This window comes from Tasmannia lanceolata, unplaced genomic scaffold (genome assembly GCF_043159265.1).
Source record: "Tasmannia lanceolata isolate RefF3 unplaced genomic scaffold, GAP_Taslan_0.1 ptg000015l, whole genome shotgun sequence".
Taxonomy (NCBI): Eukaryota; Viridiplantae; Streptophyta; class Magnoliopsida; order Canellales; family Winteraceae; genus Tasmannia; species Tasmannia lanceolata.
This window is the reverse complement of record NW_027518692.1, coordinates 22,384,597-22,398,151: the sequence shown is the minus strand read 5'-3', so window position 1 is coordinate 22,398,151 and position 13,555 is coordinate 22,384,597. Positions and strand designations below refer to the sequence as shown.

At 43.1% G+C, this 13,555-nt stretch overlaps 1 protein-coding gene across 1 annotated transcript in view; it reads right to left on the bottom strand.

The window, feature by feature from the left end:
• Positions 1–13,555, bottom strand: part of LOC143845418 (ATP-dependent protease La (LON) domain protein) — a 29,014-nt gene that overhangs the window by 7,493 nt on the left and 7,966 nt on the right. The window lies entirely within an intron of this gene.

Here is a 13,555-nt window from a genome sequence, read left to right as displayed (position 1 = left end):
AATCTACCCGGCTCTAACCCTGGCTCTAGTTGGGTTCTTCTACGTGGATCATTTTCTTGCATTCTATCCTATCCAAGGTCATGTTCTTTGTTATCTTCCTAGCTATCAAGTCGTTCCTCATTGTTTCAACCCAAGTTGTTTTCGGTCTGCCCCTACCTCTTTTTACTCCATCAATTTGACACGGGTCGCCTCTTCTCACTGGAGCATCCAAAGGCCTGCGTTGGATATGTCCAAACCATCTTAAGCGGTGCTATCTCATCTTCTCCTCAATTGGTGCCACCCCCACCTTTTTACAAATGTCTTCATTTTTAATTCATCTCCGTTACACTCATCTTATGCACATGCCGCTTCTTGGAGGCCCAACATTCTGAGCTGTACAGCATGGCTGGCCTCACAACTGTCTTATAAAACTTTCCCTTCATCTTGGTAGGGATTTTACGGTCACACAAAACTTCTAAGGCAAGCTTCCACTTCAACCAACCTACTCTTATTCTATGGTTAACATCCTCTTCAATCTCTCCTTCCTTATGTAGAATTGAACCAAATTTAAATACTAAATTTAAAAAAATCGATTTTTCGAAATTTTGGCCGAAATTTAAAACCATGCTCTTAGTCCATGACATACTAAAACAAGACTTATTAACTAATTTAGAAACTAGAATCTTATTTTAACTCAATATTTTCTAAATAAATCAACTATTCATAATTAACGACTTACCAAAAACAACCCCAAGACGGAAACTATGGAAGGACTTTTCAATTAAAGATATCAATAATTAAAATAGAAACTAATTCTATTTATGAAACATGTGTTGCAACAATAAGAAACTAACTCTTCTAGTAATTTAGACATATTGCAAAAAGAAACTAACTCTTTTAATAAATTAGACATAATTGCAAAAGGAAACTAACTCTTTTAGTAACTTAACCTCCTCATGGATAGGATTATTCCCTATCAAAATCACACGGAATTTATAGGGTGGGCCCTATTGCCTTTAAGTGACATAATGTCATTATTATGCCATGCATATGCCACAAGGCCAAATATTAATAATTCAAAAAGGTCATTGGCACCTAAAGGCATTATGACATGAATCTGTGAACTCACTGATCATAGTCGTAACACCCCTTTATTAATATGGTTAAAACTGATAATGGCACTCAAAACTGAAGGAGTCAGGGAATAGTAACACCCCTTTATTAATATGGTTAATAGTAATACTGATAAAGGCACTCCAAAATGAAGGGGTCAGGGACGGTTCCCCATCATAATCCCCTGCTTGAAAGAATTCGACCCCGTCAAACATAATCGTAAACATCGTGTGGGAGTTTTTAAGTTGTGATCCTCGTGCGTGTGGCAAATAGTAGTCCTTTCCAGTGGACCAAGTATTTCCATCGCACAAGTAACTTCGGGCACTCATGTCAATTGTTTGAGGTGATGTGATCAGAAAGTGCTCGCGAGGTAATCCTTATACCACGTCAGTTCATACTTCATACAGAAAGGAATTCGGCCCCTCCGCTTCTCAGGTTTATAGACATTTGCTCACACATTCGCAATTAAATAGTAGAGACTCGCAAAGGGTCCAGAAGATATGATTGGCAAATTTGTTGAGCATGTATCAAAGGAAATATTTTTTCTGATCTGCACATCCTCTCCTTTCAAAGACTCCAGCTCTTTTATTAGGCGCATGGCCAGTTCCTTGAACTGGCAATGCGATTCTTGCAACGCAGTCACAACACTGAATTTTCTCCCATTAACAGTCTCTCCTTGTCAATCCTCAGTTGCTTCTATTTTTGTAGTTGCCTTGTAAGCTCTTCAAGTTGAATTTTCAATCCGTTGGCATTACCTGAAACTCCTATTGACTATGCAGAACGATTCATCGCCTCCATACGTACTAAATAACGCTTGTTAATTGTTTGATCCTCAGACAGTGTTCGTTGGCTAACTTCAGGCGAGACCAACTTTGAAGGATGATGGGTACTTTCTGAACTCTCAAGTAACGTGAGTCACGTACTGTTAGAATAGTCCCTGGTCCACCGGTGCGGCTCTTGTTCGCCGCTTTAAGTTGAACGCTCATCGCGATGCAAATCCTCGCATACAATTGTGGATAATAGTGATTGACGAAAGTAATCCCTTGCATACCCTCTTGGCAACATGCATTCGCCAAGCCTTTTGTATCCTTAGACAAGCAGATTCTTTCACAACATGCATCCTGGGTTTCTTGGTATTCTGCTCTCGAACCTTTTAGCTCACAGCCTTTTGCATTCCTAAAAAGTTTTCACTGTAAAGTTTTCCGAAAAAACTAGCCCCTCGTGTCACTCCAGCGAACGATGGGCAGGTTTTTCATTAGACTTCATTTTGCATTTTTGCTCTATTAGAAGAGAAGAAGAGAAGAGAAAAGTGAGTTGGAGATTAGCTCCCCCTCTCTTATGCAATTATATAAAGAAGAACATAGCACAAAGACCATCTTGCCCTTAGGCACATATACACTTCTAACATTCCCCCTCAAGCTGGAATATATATATATATATATATATATATATATATATATATATATATATGAGGAAAAGGATTGTAAGCTCGAGCTTACCAACCTTATGGTACGCTCGAGTGCCCAATCACATGGGTCCCACATTTTTTTGTGGTGATCCAAAGCATTCATTTGCAAGGCCCTATCATAGATAGGGTGTGTACCAAAAATCAGCTCCATTGAATCATCCTAACCCCTACAAAGTGGAGGGCAAAAATTGGCAGATTTGTGGACAAACAGTGTCTGTCCATTTTGACCGCCACAAATGGATGGGTTAGGATGATCCTATGGAGCTGATTTTTGGTACACACCCCATCTATATAAGGGCCTTTCAAATGAATGCTTTGGATCATCCTAAAAATGTGGGCCCACATGTGATTGGGCACTCGAGCGTACAATCATTTTCCTATATATATATATATATATATATATATATATATATATATATATATATATATATATATATATATATATATATATGAGGAAAAGGATTGTACGCTCAAGCGTACCAAGCTTATGGTACGCTCGAGTGCCCAATCACATATGGGCCCACTTTGTTAGGATGATCCAAAACATTCATTTGAAAGGCCCTATCATAGATAGGGTGTTTACCAAAAATCAGCTCCATAGGATCATCCTGACCCATCCATTTGTTGAGGGCAAAATGGACAGACCACAAAGCTGCCCATTTTTGCCCTCCACTTTTGGAGGGGTTAGGATGATTCAATGGAGCTGATTTTTTGTACACACCCTATCTATGATAGGGCCTTGCAAAGGAATGCTTTGGATCACCACAAAAAATGTGGGATCCATGTGATTGGGGCACTCGAGCGTACCATAAGCTTGGTACGCTCGAGTGTACAATCCTTTTCCTCTATATATATATATATATATATATATATATATATATATATATATATATATAGCTTGTTACAAATATCATTTAGCTTAGCTTTACTCAAAGACTTGGTAAAAACATAGCTGCTCCACAGATTGAGTGAAGGAAACGCATATCTCGCCCTTCTGTATTCTCTGGCGTATGAAGTGACAGTCTACCTTTATGTGCTTAGTTCTCTCATGAAAAACAGGATCGGTAGCAATGTGAATAGCAAGCTTATTGTCACAATAACGCTGACCTGGAAGTGATGAAGGGAAACCAATCTCAGATAGGAGAGAGCGCAACCAGATAACCTCTCCACTCATATGTGACATGGCTCGATATTCCGCTTTTGCGCTAGATTTGGAAATGATGTCTTGTTTCTTGCTTCGCCATGACACTAGATTACCCCCCAACAAAGGTGTGGTATCCAGTGGTGGATCTCCTATCTACTGGAGACCCTGTGCAATCTGCAACACAAAAACCTTCTAACTTCTCATGCCCATGCTTCTTGAATAGCAGGCCTTTTTCTGGCGCGCTTTTCAAAAAAAAGAATCTGAATAACGGCGGCCTAATGGGAGGTGTGTGGCGCGCTCATAAACTAGCTGACTACCCCAATACATATGAGATGTCTGGACGAGTAACTATGAGATAAATAAGCTTCCCAACAAGTCGTTGGTACCTTCCAGGGTCATCATCAAGTCTCCCACATCTGCAAGCAATCTTGTATTTGGGTCCATGGGAACCGCAGCTGGTTTCATACCAATGAAATCTATCTCCTCCAACAAATCTAGCACATACTTCCTCTGCGAGAGGGAGATACTACTACCAGAATAAGCTACCTCAATTACCAGAAAATATCTTAGACACACCAGGTCTTTTGTGGAAAATTCTTCCTATAGGAAGGCCTTCAACCCCTATATGCCAATTGTGTCACTCCCTGTAATAGTAATGTCAGCCACGTAGATTATGAGAAGGACATGCGCAGCATCAGAACAGCGACTAAAAACATAGTGGTCAACTGCACATTGCTTCATGCCAAAGCGCATGATAGCATCACTAAATCTCCCAAAACATGTCCTTCAAGATTGTTTGAGCCCATAAAAGGATTTGAAAAGTCGGGACACTGAGGAAGACATCTCCCCTGAGCAACATACCGAGGAGGTTGATCCATATAGCCATCAGTTAAGTCACCATGGAGAAAGGCATTCTTGACATCAAGCTAATAGAGAGACCATCATCGGATGACAACGAGGGAGATAAACACTCTCACAGATGGGATCTTGGCAACTGGTGTGGAAGTCTCGGTGTAGTCAACCCCGAATGTCTGTATATAGCCTTTGGCAACTAAACGCGCCTTAAGGCGCTCAATGGTCCCACCTGGCAAGTGTTTTATGTCAAATACCCAACGACAGTCAACTAGATGAGCACCAGGAGGGAGAGGAACCAAATCACAAGTATGATTGGCCTGAAGAGTAGCCATCTCAATATCCATAGCAGCACGCCAACCGGGGTGAGAAAGAGCCTCAGGTACAAACCTGAGCAAAGAAACAGAAGATAAGGACGAGGTAAAGCTGCAAAACGAGGGGGTGAGATGATCATAAGAAACAACAAAAGAAATAGGATGTGCAGTAGTACGGGAATGCGTACGGGAAACAGTAGGTGAATCTAAGGAAGTAATAGGACAGGGAAGAGGAGGAAGAGGTACCTGAGAAGGAGGTGGTATCTCCCGCTGAGAAGAGGATGCCTCGGGCTGAGATGGATGGAGAGTTGGTTGATCCGGCCTCGGACGACGTTGATAGACTCGTGGACAAGGCGGAGCTAAAAGAACCCAAGTCACCTCCAATGGAGCAGAAGGAGAGTCTAGAGGGTCACGTAAGACAGGAAGAGGTAAGGGAACCTGAGAGTCGAGAAGAATATGACTGCTCATAGCAGGATCAGTAAAGGAGACTGACTCAAAGAAGGTGACATCGGCGGAAACATATAGGCGCCGCAATCAGGAGTTGTAACATCGATAGCCTTTCTGGGTGCGAGAATAACTCAGAAAGACACATCTCTATGCCCGATGATCCAATTTATCAGGGCCCGGTGAACGGTTATGGAAAAAGCGGACACAATTTAAAAACTGTGGAACCTCCCAATGCCCAGGGAAGAGGATTGGCAATGCCATGAATGTCACTATCATAACATTGGATGGCGGTCTAGATGCAGAAGATGCCCACAGGCTAGACTGATTCCCTCCACTCTTCCTCCTAGAGGTGGGGAAGGAGTATCTCTAGGGAGATCCAAACATGTCCAAGGGATTGGGGCATGGTTTTGTTCTCCTTGTCATTACCTAAACTTTAAATGGCGGGTCGAATGTCGCTGGTGTCATTCGACTAGATCATCACTAAAATGGATTCCTCGACCCCCAGGGTGAAACCTAAGGATGTTGAAGATAACCTTTGGCCTGACTCGGGTAAAACTTATCGCAACAGAAACTACGCACCTCCAACTTTATCTATTTCAGGGCAAGAAGTGGATGTGCGATCAGGTTCTCTCAGATCTTGCTTGATCGGAAAAAAGAAACACCATAATGAGTCTTTGCAGGAGCTGTGGAATTGGGCACAAGTGTCATGGGAGATCCCATCATTACATTGCCCTTCTTTACTGGCAAAGGATGAAGTTCTTTTTATGTTTGATTCAGAATTGCAGGCATCGCAGATCATTGCTGAGGGTTCTGCGGCCTTGGACAACCACCTAGTCTCCTTCTCACCATGGAAAAAGGAATTTATTCAAGGAGAGGAGGCGCTTTGGGTTCATTTTTATGGCATCCCTTTGCATGCCTGGGCTATTTTTACGGTGGAGGCTTTAGGAGGGCTCTTTGGCAAGGTTGTAGAAACCAAGATGGATGGCAACCATCAGAATTGTATAAGCTTCATTTCAACTAAGATTCTAGCCCCTCGATGGCTCTTCCCTTATTCTGGTGTAAGACTGAAAATCCTTGATCAGTTCTATCCCATTGGGGTTGAACTCTCAAAGGAAACCTCTGAATCTCCCATTCAGGAATCTGGTTCACCCTTAGCGGCGGATCGGCCTACGGCATCCCCAAAGCCATTGTCAGGTGAACAGTTGGGTCATTTTGGGATTTCAAATTCAAATTCAAAATTCCTTGCTGGGAGGCCTAAAGAGCCGTTGGCTAGTCCAGAACAAGGTTTGATGGGACCTGAACTGTGAAAGGAAGATCATTTGGGTTCGTTGGTAAGTCCCAAGAAACCTACCCCTCACACCAGACGGAAGCAGGCTTCATTTGTCAGGAAGAGCCTCGTCAATCGCGCCCTTGGCGGCCTTTACAAAGATTCAACTTTCCCAGTCAGGGTTTAAGGTCCCAAGATCATTTCATCATGAATAAGATGAGCACTATCTTGGGTTCCAAACCGGGTGCAAAAAAGAAACTTAGCCAATTGATTAGACTCTTAAAATCCAAGCCTCCTAGGTTTGGCCCTATCTATAACTAGACTTATAGCTGGGGTTCCCGGGGTTGAAAAGGGCTATGACAATTAAAAGTAGCCGGATGGCTTGATTTTGTATTTCCATTGATTGTTAGGGAGGCGTATTGTCAGAATCATAGTACTCCTTCCTAGGAATGGAAGGTCCAAGGCTCTATAGCCCTTGGTTTTGCTATTAAAAGGCTCTCTCCATCTAAGTTTGAAGGCAGGATCGTTAACAAAATAGGAATGGCCTCCCTTGAGGATCCGGGAAGACCAGCTTCCCCAAGTTGTCAGCTCTCCCTCTCTATCTCATGCTGGGACTTCATCAAGAATTCGAGGATCGGACCTTGTTCTCGATGGAGACAAAAGCTATTCCACTTTAAGACAGTAGGTTGTCGCATAATGGAGGAAGTCTTGGCGATGAGCGACCCTCAGGAAGTCCTGATCCCGTTTTTAGGGGTTGTATATCTGCTAGAGTCCCTGACTCAGCATGGCATGTTTAAGTCTCCTCCGGTTTTGTTGGTTTACCTAGATCACCAAACTAAATGACTATCTAGATGGTGATGACAAATCTGTTTTGAGGAAAGCCTTGCATGAAAGGCCCCCAAATATGGCACTTTTTGTTGGATTCGTACTGTTGGGGGTCTTGGGGTAATGCTTTGGAGTTTGAGGGTGCAGTGAAGTCTATCTAGGCTATGATTTTAGATAGTAGGGAGGTAAAATAGTTATCTAGCAGGTAGGCAGTGCCTAGACGGGGGAAACTCACTGTAGTGGATGAATTAGTAGATTTTCTTCGTTGCTTTTAACTGGTCTAGGAGTATGCTCCTGGCCATCCTTAATTGATTCTATGTATTGCACGTTGGGACCTCTGGTCACCAATGTATCTTCCATAGTATCAATAAAATTGTCATCTTTCGAAGAAAAAAAATTTAAGAACCGTGGAGTGATGGGAAAGGGATCCCCTTAAGAAGGTAAGATGGAGAAAGGGGAAGATCCATCTAAAACGGAAGATGGCAACCTATTAGCCGGGAAGCAGGCAATAACGATGGCATCACTCCAATAGGGTTTTGGAACCCACATCTGAAAGAGGAGAGTGCGTACCATACAAGAAAGTATCGTAGTTTCCTCTCGGCTACACCATTCTACTAAGAGGTGTAGGCGCAAGAGGACTCATGAACAATATCATGGATGGATAAAAAGTCATGAAAGAGAGCAGAGAAGTACTCTCGAGCATTGTTAGTGCAAAGACATTTAATAAAACAACCATACTGGTTAGTGATCTCAGCATGAAAAGTGAGAAAGGCATGGAAAGACCTCAAAGCGGATACATCTGAATAACCAAGGCATAAGAGAGAAATCGTCCACAAATATAATAAAATATCGATATCCATTAAGAGAGATGGCCGCGAGGGACCCCATACATCCGAATGCACTAAATCAAAAGGACGCGAGACTCTACTAACAACTCTAGAGGGAAAAGACACACGCCGGTGCTTCCCAAGTTCATTGGACTTGCAGTGAAAAGACTGAATAGAAGAAGAAATAGCAGATGATTGTCAAAGCTTTTGGATAGATGGGTGGCCAAGAAGGCAGTGCCATAGATACGGATCGGCGGAGCTATGCAAAATAGTGTGAGGGGGGTCACAATCGAGGCGATAGAGGCCATCCTCCTCACGACCCGAACCAATCATCCTCCCAGTCGAGAGATCCTGAAATACAAAATAAGAGGAAAAGAATGAGACCGAGCAATTAAGAAGTTTAGTAATTTGACTAACAAAAACCAAATTGAAAGTAGACTTAGGGACACAGAGGACTGAAGATAAAGTAAAGCCAGAATGAGGAGAAAGAGTACAATACCATAGATGGGAGTAGCGGTCCCATCGGCTATATTAACAGAGTGAGAAGCAGAACGAAAGGGTCGAAAAGAACTAAGTGAAGTAGAATTACCAGTCAAGTGGTTCAAGGCCCTAGAATCAATAACTCAAGAGCTGGAGCAAGTAAGAAATGACACCGGTGAACTACCTAGATGTGCAAAACCCTCTGTAGGAGGGCGGTTGCTCAAGCAAAAACACTGAAACTCCTCATAGTCAGCCCTGGATAGAGTGAAAGTAACAGCTTGTACCGCTAGGACGTCTGAGAAGGATGTCAAGGCAATAGGAAGACCAGCGGTGGTGAGATGCGCCGAGCAGAAGGTACTTAGCTCAGGGTCTAGGGCAAAGTAAGTATCAACATAAAGGCCCTATCTCTCACAGTGAGTGCAATAAGGGAGGCCACACCCACAAGTACCACGACCCCCACCAAAATCTCTACCACTACCACGGCCAAAGGTACCGCCACCGCAGCCAAATCGATCACTGGTGTCATAGGCAACCAAGGCAGAACCATCAACGGGGATAACATGAGAGGAATCATCGAGGATACACAGTTGGGCACGAGAGTACACCTCTGTGAGAGAGGGAATGGAGCCGAGGCCAATGATCTATTGTTGAAGATGAGTGAAGTCACGGCCCAAGCTGTCAAGGTAGTGAACAACACGGAGCTGGTCCCACTGTAGGGCGAGAACTGTCAGGTCAGAGGTGAGGGGCATAAACATATCGAGCTGCTGGCAGAGAGAAACAAACTGACTATGATGAGTAGCTAGGGAGGTATCACCACGCTGGAGGCGTAGCCACACGGACCAGGTGGCACAAATACGAGCGAAGTTGTCAACCCCGGAGTAAAGGATAGCAGTAATCTTCTAGATTTTCTTCGAGGTCGAAAGGCACATCATAGTGCCAACGACATGAGGGGCCATGCTCTGCCAGAGTATTATGCGGATCAAGGCGTCATCCTGCTCCCACCGAGCATAGGAAGGATCCGTGGTAGAGGTTGGATCGTGCCAAATGAAGCTAACCTTGCCCCGAGCAAGGAGGTAGGTCTCAACAGACATTTTCCAATTCGGATAATTGGACCCATCTAGTTTGACGGTAGTCATATGTGAGAATGAACCCGCCACAGACGGAGAATAGCTGGAAGAGGAAGAGGCCGAAGGTGGAGGAGTAGCACCAGCCCCATGGGTCATGCCGATAGTGGGATCCTCAAGGACAGGAGGCTCCATGAAGATAAAGAGAGAAGATGATTCACAACCACAACAATCAGCAAAGGGAGAATAAGAAAGAGAAGGATGACTAGATGGGGCCGAACACCATGCCGCGGTTCCGAGGAGTACCAAGATGAAAATGTGACATAGGGAGACTAGCCAACAAGATCGGAGCCGCGGGCAAGGAGAAAGAATGTCAAGAAGATGATGTAGGTCATCGGGGAAAGAGAAAAAAAAAAGGAAATAATCTTAAGCTTTGGAAATGGGGGAATTATGATTTTAAGGGACAGGAGAGGGATTAGATGAGGATTCAAGTGAGAGAAGATGGACTAAGGATGGAGAAGGGAGAAGGGAAGAGGTGGCAGGATGGGGTTTTACAGGTGACCGAGGGGGCGTGGGGTGGTGGGATGGGGTTTGAGAAGGGAGGAGGTGGGGGAAGAGTGAGGCGGGGGTTCTGACAAGGATAGGAGAGTGAGGCGGGGAGTTCTAGCCAAGGGGGAAGCGGGCGAGGGTTTGGGCGAGGGATGAAGAGTGGGCCGGGGAGCTCCGACGATGGTAGGGTCGCGAGTGGGGGCTGGCCGAGGAAGATGGGGATGTTTGGGAGGGTTCCGGCAAGGGTAGGGTAAGGGTCAGGTGTCGGGTTGGGGCTGGCTGAGATTAGGGTTACGTTAAAGGGTTTGGGGGATGAGGAAGAAGGCAAGAGAAAGAAGGAAGAGGAAGTTAGGTTCTTCCAATGATGGTCCCTAGGGAACCACAATCCTAGGGCTCTGGTAATATGTTAGAAGAGAAGAAGAGAACAGAAAAGTGTGAGTTGGAGATTAGCTCCCCCTCACTTATGTATTTATATAAAGGGGAACATAGTACAAAGACCATCTTGCCCTTAGACACATACACTTCTAACATGCTCCAATTTTGTCCATCACTATTTCGCATAACCAGCCAAAGTTACCTTGGCAATGCAAATCATTTGCTCAGTGTCTATGTCATGCTGCCAAAAGCACATTTCCAATGCTTCTACCCATTCAATACATACTCCTTCAATAGCTCCATAAAAATCTGGCATGTCCATAGTCATCGTGGTGTATGAATTATGATCCATGTGCTGGGATCTTCCGGTCATAATTCTATGCTGGAACGTTGATATTCAAGGTAAGGATGGAGATATATGGGAATAAGTAAGTAGTTTGGGAAAGTAAGGGTTGTAGATGGAATTCAAGGCCTCAACAGGGGTATAGAAGGAACTGGGGAAGTTTAAAGATTACTGTAACAGGCATGTAAATTACCTATAGGAAATATTTTAGGAATGGTTTAAGTTCAGGCAGGAGACGGAAGGGTAAGTACAGGTCCTCAGTTCAGGGTGACTGACGTGTGCGTAGGGATGGTTATGACTAAAGAAAGGGTCTAGGGTGGTTTACAGTAAAAGAAGATGGGTTGTAAAGGCTTAGAAAATATATGAAGGTTACTGTCAAGGGCAAAAAGGTTTAGGAAGGGTTTTACAGTGGATAGATAACAGGTTACACGTTTTAAGGCTCAGAGCAGTTCCTAAAGATGAAATGGTGAGGTTGATTTTGATTACAAGTGGGCAGTTTGGGGACTGGTTGTATTTTACAAAGAACAAGACAGGGTGTTGGGTGATTTCTGGTGATCGGCAGGTGGGAGAATGGATTTCTTGAAACTGTGAAGTTAACAGTTTTAACGTAAAGAAGTTTTAAGGTTGATACAGGTTACAGGTGAAGCCTTATGGCTGTGAGAGGGGCTGGTAGCAGGGTGAAGGATGTCGTAGGTTTTAGCTTTTTAGGTATATGAGTCTGGTGGTAGGGTTTAAAGGTCACAGATTTTAGAGGGTTTTCCTGATAGGCAATGGGCTGGGAAGGTGATCTTGACCAATTCTTGAAACTGGTATATGTTTGAGGCAGTGCAGTGGCCAGCTAGGGTTGTCGGCAGTCTAAAGATATGGAGTTGGGTTTGTTGGAGGAGGGTAAAGCTAAGGTGTCTCAGGTTTCAAGGTTTCAAAGAAAATAAGAAAGAAAGTTTGAGGGTATGAAAAGAAGAAGGGGAGTGGAAGAAAGTACAAAGAAAATCCAAACCTGGATTCTCTGGAGTAGATGTGATGTTTGTAGGTTGCTAGTATATAGAGAAAGAATATGAGAGAGAGAGAAAGAGGGAGGGAGAGGGAGAGATCCATGAGGGGGCCTTCTCCTAGACTAGTTAATCACCATAGATTTGGCGCAAAGAGCTTAATTCAATATAAATTATCTTTTCATCCCTAAATTCGTGGCCATGGACCTTACATTATATAGACTTGTACACGACTTGCTAAAAGAGACTCCTAAACCAATATAGAAATTAGAATCTTATCTCTAATTTATTGGTTTCTAAACAAATCAACTAACAGTCCTAATTAACAGAAACAACTAGCCCAAGATGGAAACTATTGAAGGACTCTTCAATCAATTAAAGACATCAATAATTAAAATAGAAACTAATCATATTTAGGAAGCATGTTGCAACAATATCAAACTAACTCTTTTAGAGAAAACTAATTCTTTTGGTAACTTCGGCTTCTTGCAAAAGGAAACTAACTCTTATCGTAACTTAGACTCCTCATGGGATAGGTTCGCTCATCCAAATCAGAAGAAATTGGGCCCTTGTGAAGGTCTATCATTTCCAACACATCTCTGTCAGATTCTATCCTTCGGAACCCATCTTTCTTGCCCCTCTCTTGAACCTCATGGTACATAAACAAGTTGGGAGGAATACCAACTATCTCTAGCATTATATCTTGCATCTCAAACAATGACAGTTTATCTGGATCCACATTATCAATGTGGGTCACACTACCCCCTTTATATACCTTTGTTGGAGTGTCGAATTTTCCACCATGATGGACCTCAAACATAAAATAATCAGAGGCCATCACTGTCATAGAAAATTTGAAAGCAAAGTTAGGACATACAAACAACGAATGGGACCACCATTAAGCATTTTTTATACACCACATGTAGCAAACACAGAATTTTACCAATAGAAAAATGGTTGCAAACATTGTAATTTGCAGAGGGGGACCACAATCCCACCACATACAAGGAAACACCACCCCATGACTACATCAAACCCCAAATTTCAAGGAAAAAACAATGAAAGACAACAAAAAGCCCTAATATTAGAAAAATGGTTGCAAACATTGTAATTTGCGGAGGGGACCGCAATCCCACCACAGACAAGGAAACCCCAGCCCATGGCTACATCAAACCACAAATTTCAAGGAAAAAACATTGAAAGACAACAAAAAGCCCTAAAATATTAGGGTTTATGTGAAAAGGATGATAATGATGTCAACGAAAACAAATAAAACCCCTACATCGAGGATTTATGCTGTTAAATAACAAATATATAACACCAACTATCAGTGTGAACATGAGGGTTTCTGCTGATAAATGAATCAGCAAAAAACCTATTTCTTCCTAGTTCCAAACCCCCATTTACAATTTCTCCTAATAACTATGAATGAAACCCTAATTTCCAGAAGAAGAAAAAAAAGCACCTGAAGCTTCAATACGATGAGAGAAGGTTGAAGACAACGAGAGCTGAATACAAT